At 34.2% G+C, this 7,257-nt stretch overlaps 1 protein-coding gene across 2 annotated transcripts in view; it reads right to left on the bottom strand.

Annotated features, from left to right (window-relative positions):
- The window catches only part of LOC118737023 (protein CEPU-1), a 359,992-nt gene extending 354,530 nt beyond the window's left edge, over window positions 1-5,462 (bottom strand). For both annotated transcript variants that reach the window (XM_036467255.1, XM_036467254.1), the window contains exon 1: window positions 4,075-5,462. The gene's annotated coding sequence lies outside the window, so the exon portion shown is untranslated. The remainder of the gene's footprint in view (window positions 1-4,074) is intronic.
- Window positions 5,463-7,257: the final 1,795 nt, after the last annotated feature.

Below are 7,257 nucleotides of genomic sequence, written 5' to 3'. Positions count from 1 at the left end.
TTAGACTCGCTTGAACTACTTTTTAAGATTAATGTTTTGACGTCTTAACACATTATTGATCATGCATTAACCAACTGGAGACCCAGTTTTTGTTTTATTTGATTTTTTTTTTATTATTATGCAAATTATGAATAATTCAACCCATTAACGACTTTGACTTAACGCATCGATGACCATATTTTAACCCATTAGTGGCCATTTTTTATAGAGTCTTTCCAAAGCTAAATTTATTAAAAAGAGGTAAGTTTAGGTTACAATATAATCAGGAAGAACAAGTCCTTTCGTTTGAACTTTGAACTAAGTTAAAAGCGGGAAAATGTAATAACAGTAATGTGTATTTGTTGTAATCATTGGGAAATAACATAAAACAGAGCAAGTCATTTATATAGAGATCAATAAGATAGTAAAAGATAGGAAATAGATACAAAAATATACGTTTCTATGTAAAATATAATGGGATATGTGCATGGTCAAAACGTAGTTGAAAGTAAAAATAATTTTAGCATTCTGACAACACTTTTTCAGAAAAATTTGTCAAAAGAGTCGAAATTATTTTCAGTGTCGTCTTTGGTTCGACTATGATATGCCCTATTATGTTTTAAATTTAAAGAGATTTACAAATTAAGCCTAAAAAATATCGGAAAGCAAATCATGTACCTAACTAAAATATTATTTATTAATAAAAAAAAAAATCTGCTGTATTTTCATAAAAAAAATAATAAAAATAAAATAAATATGGAATAGGACGTACGTCTTACGACACCAAAAATCAACGGTATGTCCTAGTTACTTCAAACTGGCACTTTAATGGGCTACAAAAATATGAACACTTTTTTAAATATCTAATTAAAAACATCGATATTTTTACTAAGTTTTAAACTTAGATTTATTCGGTTTTTGTTAAGGAATGAACTATATTTTTATTAAAAAAATAATAATTAAAATTAAATATTAATAAAAAGTAGTTATGATAAGCACTATATAATGAAAAATGTGACACTTATTCCTCACAGTCTGTATATAAATCCTATCTACGCTATTTCTACTAAGTAACTCCATTGCTTTAGGAAAGAAAGATCTCCGGTTTTTGACCACTAGCAATAAGCTATTAAAGACGTCTTCTAAATTGCCAGCGCGACTCGTTTTCTTACTATAGATCTCTCTAAAGTCTTTAAAGTTTTTGTTAGAACTAAACCGCTTCTCACGGTTTTAAGGTCCTTGTTAGTAATAAATCCGCTTTTTATTCATTGATCAACCTTAAAGTAATAAAAAGTTTAAGTTCGAAATGAAACAGAATCAAAATGAACCAGGATTATATGTTTTTGTGTTTAATTAATTAATTTGTTTTGACCTCGGATTCTACATCTCAAATTTAAAAGCGTTTTGCGCATTTAAAAAATAAATGATTTTGAAAATTACACTGGCAAAAAATAGAGGTGAGTTTAGTTTTATTTAGCTTAATTTTTTTAAAACATATTAATCCAAAAAAAATACACCAAAAAGTAAACAAACTTCTTCATAAGTAGTGGAAAAACAAAATAACGAAACATAATACCGCTTTCTTCAAGTTTGGACACACATATCTCCCAACCGAAAAATGATAGAAAGCTGTACATGAGGATGGCTTTGCATATCTCGTTGGTAGAAAAGGTTCTTTTAACTCGGAGTTACAGTTGTAAAGTTGTTTAAATATTACATACTTATATTACATTGTATCTCGAAACGTTGCTATCCATAACATTAACGAAATTAAAAACAGCGTAGCAAAAAAAAAAAAATTGTGATAGGGTAACAATGCATTATTTTAAATATAGGAGTGGTTGGGTCAACTTGAAGTGGCTGCCAGTGACTACACTAGCACACCTAGGCAACGTAGAGTGTGGACCCGTTGAGATACCAAGGGGGTCGTTAGAACCCTCCTACTCAAGTCGTCGTCGTGCGGATTCCGCGAGTACCAGAAGTTGCCGTATGCCTACCTCGACTATGTCAGTTAGGTATTCGAAAAATCCTGAACTCCTGAACTTGCGTCTTATTCTAAAAAATGTTCCGGGCATTCGCATAGCAGTTACTTCAAGGGTTTTAGGGCTCTTCTTTACGTCTGCAGCTTCTGCATAAGTCGTTTAGGAGGGACCCCTAACTCATCCGCGTGCCATTCGATGGTAACATGGCCTGCTAGCAGACCCACGGCTGCGGCGGAGATACTTTGACCATTTCTCGTCCCATTTTGGCGACGTAGATAAGTTTCGTATTGCTGCAAGTGGTGAGCTAGTTTAAGAGATAAGTCCCTCAAAATGACCTAAACTGCAAGAATGGTGCGGATGTGCCCGTTCGTCTTCCTTTTCGTTGCCTGGTATGTTCTGATGCCCTAGAACCCATACCAAATGAAGAGCTGACTACTCAGCCAACTCGTTTCAAGATCTGCGACCGTCCGCTACTTTTTTGACTGCATATGATCGCGTTAAGCGCTTTGAGTGCGGCCTGACTGTCTGAGTAGATAGAGATATTATTACACATGACTTCTCTTGTAGATTTTAGAGGAAAATCTAAACTACAAAATAAATGTACATTAGGGTGATCCAAATAAACTTATCTACCGAATTTATGGCCTTAAAATAAAGTATTTACTGAGAAGAAAATTCCCCAATTTGAAAAAATTGTTTATTCCAGTTTAAAAGTTGTCGGTGAGCATTTGAAATTTTCAATGTACATGAATAAAATGAACTTTTTTTTTCAATAAAAAAAATATTATGTAGTATATTGAACTCTTTGAGGTAAAAAAATTGTTGTAGGCATATTCTTGTAGGGCATTAAATTCTCGAAAATTTGCCCTCAATTTGGTTGTCTTGGAGAAGATTAAGAGTATTTAATATGTGAATCATATTGCTGAACGAGTTATAGCATTGATACAAAATTATAATCGAATCTTGACGAAAGACGGTGAACAAAAGCAATTTCTTTGCAAGTAGTTTAATTACAACGCCAGCAATATCCTAATTGCAATAAACTGAATTTTATTAATAAATAAAAAGAATACCAATATTTAAAAATGCAATAAAAAATAAATAAATGGACAAAAACTCTGTCTTCTATGACAAACCTAGTTTTTTAAATTTTACATGAATATTTGCAATAATAATGCTCTAAAACTGCATATTTCTGCTTTTTTTCGACTTTCACAGCCCGTAAGTATAAAAATTTTGAATGCTCACCCACACCCTTTAAAATTAGAATACCTACAAATTTTTCTAAATGGGAAATTTTTTTTTCAGTAAATAGGTTATTTTAAGGCCGTAAATTCGTTAGGTTAGATTATTTGGATCACCCTAATATACATAAAATAAAATTGTAACAGGCCCATGTCTGAACATTATAGATATAAGTAAAAGAAAAATTAATATGGTTGGTCGTTATTAGGGCTACAGAAGCCAAATCAATAATTTTTGTCAATTTTTGTCTGTCTGCCTATCTGTTTGCATGTCCGTATGTTTTTTATGTGCAGTGTTAATCGGTGTTTTGTTTGAGGTCTTACTTAAAATACAGAAAAAAAAATTAGAGGGTTGCCACCTGGTTAAAAATTTCAGTTTAAGTAAATTGATATGGTAAATATTGCAATATTGCTGTCAAAATATAGAGGTGTAAGAAGGTTTACAGCCGAAGATATTTTGGATGCAGGTTGCCACCTGCTTGAGAATTTAATTTAATTCATAAGATAAATTGAATATTGCAATACGGGTATCAAACTGAAAATGCTTAGAAAAGGTTTACTGCCGAAAATATTTTTAAGGAGGCTTGCCACCGGTTTGAAAAATTGTACTCAATTAAATTGATCAAATAAAATAAATATTACAATACGGGTATCAAACCGCACAAAAATACTTTAAAGGCGCAGTGAAGCACGCCGGGTATTCGCTAGTAAGTTATAAAGTTATTTAGTTCTCAATATTTACTTGTTTCATAGTACTTCTTTCAGAAGATCAAATCATGTTGCCTGGAACCATTTTACCTTGATTTATTTCAATTTAAAGAAATTAAATGTGTTTCTTTGTAAATATGTATAACTAAATTTCAACTTACTCAATTCAACAGCATAACCACGAAAATCAATGACCCCATTCGGTTGCTTGTGAGGCGTCTCAATGTTGCATTGCTTTTTCGCTTCAATGTTCCTTTAGCACTACGAGTATCCGTTACTGTGCACGTTAAGGAGTAATTTCACAAAATAAAACGGTAGTATGGTTGCTTGTTTTTATGGCGCGCACATTCACAGGTAAGTATGTAAGTACGTACGTAAGTATGTGAAGTGATTCCCTACAAATGACCACAGAATACGACACACTCGGGTGCACTTCAAGTCGTTGTTGGGTACAATAATTTATTTGACAGCTGAGCCGCTGTGCAGTTGTGTGCGGCAGTTAAGCCTTCCTTTCAACTAAAAATCAATGCAAAGTTTTTTCACTTTGATTTCGGCACACCAGGTACTCATTTACTTCACCGTACACTTTGGCAGACATGCACACTAATGTAAAGAACAATTTACAAAACAAAATAATTTGAGTTTACATTTAAGTTTGCTCCACATTCCATTGAGAAATTGTGTTGGAATACTCTCAAGCAATTTATTGATTATTTGCTTAGCTGTCTTTGACTTTGTTCTGTTTGCCATCCACTGATCACTAATCGTCGTCACTCGCCAATCCTCTGTTATTTGTATCACCTCAGGCTGTGGGCGTTTTCACATTAGCATAAGTATGCAAGTATGTATAAAGTAAGCGACGATCGAAGCCCAACGTAATGAAACTCAAACAAACTTTGCTGAGTTAATGCCGATAAATGCTCATCTTCGTTAGCAAATACATTCAGAGGCTTAAGCGCCTTAAAGTATGTTTGCATAAACAGCCGCGGAAAATTTGAATTTCAAATGCGAACAAGTCTGCACCACACCGGCATGCGAAAATGTTACACAAGTTTTACACGCTTTTCAATGTATGCAAAATAAATATTTTCTCAAGAGAACTCACTTCTGCATATATTTACTTACTTATACAAAGTAACTTCTCTTTAAACACCTGTCTTTGCAGACCACTTACTTTCGAATTTTTGTTAGTATTTTTCTAAATAAATCGCCACTTCTACGTACGCCTAAGCGCCCGAAAGTGTGCTTCGCTTTAATGTATAGGTATCTTATTAAATAGTCAAATCAAGCGCCCCACAACTATCGAACACGTGTTAGTGAAAATCTAGTCAACATTTTTTGATGAAACAATGCAACCAAGTACCAAGTACTGAGTTTTATGCAACGTGGCCTCTTTCGTTTTTAGAAATAACGTAATTTCTTTTGTTTTTTTTGAGCATTCACTTTTTCTCAATAAAATAAAAAAAAACTTGCTGCTCATGCTATTTCCACACAACAAACTGTCTATACACCGTCAAAGTGTCTCCGCGAAAAACGTGTCAACATTGCCGAATAGTTCACTTCAAACTAAACGTTTTTGCTTTTGCTCCTTCAAACCAACCGAAATTCCAACTAGACGACCGACATCGCCGCTTCGTATGAACGAGGCGCGAATGTTCGCTCGCGCTAGCAACAACGGTACAATCACCACCATCGTATTTCGTGCTAGTCGTTTGCCGAGTTTTCGCCGCCGAGTCTCGCGCTGATATACTCGCGAATTCGCCCAATTGTGTGGTGCTCACTGCTTACTGATTAGACTCGGCAATGTTGCAGTGGCTCAAAAAAAGTCTGTGTCTGTATGGCGAGTCAATGCCTTTTTTACAGGTACAACAACAACAACTACAACGGTTATTGTAAAGCCAAAAGCATGCACGTATCTGGTGAACTGATAAGTAGAACATGCAGTCCAGGAGTTCGCGGCGAGTTCGTCTGACAGATGGAAATGGCACGCTCTGAGTACCTGCTGCAAAGACTGTCCATAATTTTTTGAAAATATTTAGGGACTACATACATATGTACATACATAGGTGGGAGAAAGTGAATAAGCATGTATGTAAATATTTGCGAATTTAATTGTTAAAAGTTAAAATAGTTAATAAAACAACATGTTTAGTAGCATTTGCTCATCGGAGAAAGATAAATACTAGCTATACTTCAGCAGCCAGTGTAACTGAAATTTAATAATTCCTGTCTAGTTTTGATTTAAGTGTACGTTAATAATGGAAAGCTGTCGTGCTCACACACTTCCCTTGATTATAAGCATGTAGGGCAGCCAAAGCTATGACTCCACCATTGCCCTGATATGGGTTTCCAGTAGGTGTGTGTTTTAGAAAGAAGGACGAGATGTTTCTCGGTAAAAAATGGTCAAGTGTATTATGCGAGGAAATACATATAAGCATCTGCACCCATTTCTGTGTTGTATAAAGGTGAGGCTAACAGCTCCATAAATGATCTACAGTCTTGGAATGAAAAATTAGGTTTAATATTTTCCGAAGACCGAGTGGTAGGATGCCATCACATCCAGGTGATTTTAAGGGTGCGAAGCTGAAAATAAATTTCTCAAAGCTTCCATTAAGTATAGTTTGACCCTTTCTTTACCTTAACGTTGAGACATTCAGGGAAGTGAGTGGGCATGAGAAGTTCAACAAAATTCAATAAAATTTATTTTATTTCAAATTTTTTGCAAAAAAATTGTTTACCCAAAATGTATAGTTTTCACAAAAAAGCACCGAAAAATTTCTAACGGGTCAGCAATTTTTTAATCTCTATCATGAGTGTGACATGAGGTAAGAATTCTAAGAAAACCTGTGACGCTAAGAAAAAATTGCATGTTTCAACTCGCATAACTCGACAAAACATCGCGGTAGAAAAAAATTATTTCAAGCATCGGTTACTAGTAACCACAGCAACAACGTGCAGAATGCTGATATACATTTTTTTTCTCGGTGCACTTGGCTAATTTTGACCCATACCTACATGCATTAGGCACGGTGCACATTACAGCGATACGATACGCGACTAATTATATCAAGCATATTTTTTTAGGCTTTGTAACAATTTACTTATCGCACACCTAGATCTAAACAGCGATCAACTCAAAAAAAAAAAGAAAAATTCTGGCATTTTTTTGCATAAATCAATTCGTACCACTTACCTCCTATTGATGCAAATATTTCTTTCTTCATGATTATTTACTAGAGATGTAACGGATATCCGGTACCCTATATTAAGTAAAAGAAAAATAAATTCTCAAAATAAATGTATCGGCATTTTTTATTTAAATGCCTTTGAATGGAAACAATAAC

Source organism: Rhagoletis pomonella, unplaced genomic scaffold, assembly GCF_013731165.1.
Source record: "Rhagoletis pomonella isolate Grant_MI unplaced genomic scaffold, Rhpom_1.0 Rhpom_scaffold_00004, whole genome shotgun sequence".
NCBI classification, from domain to species: Eukaryota; Metazoa; Arthropoda; class Insecta; order Diptera; family Tephritidae; genus Rhagoletis; species Rhagoletis pomonella.
Note: the sequence above shows the minus strand (reverse complement) of the source record. Positions and strands in the feature narration are given on the sequence as shown.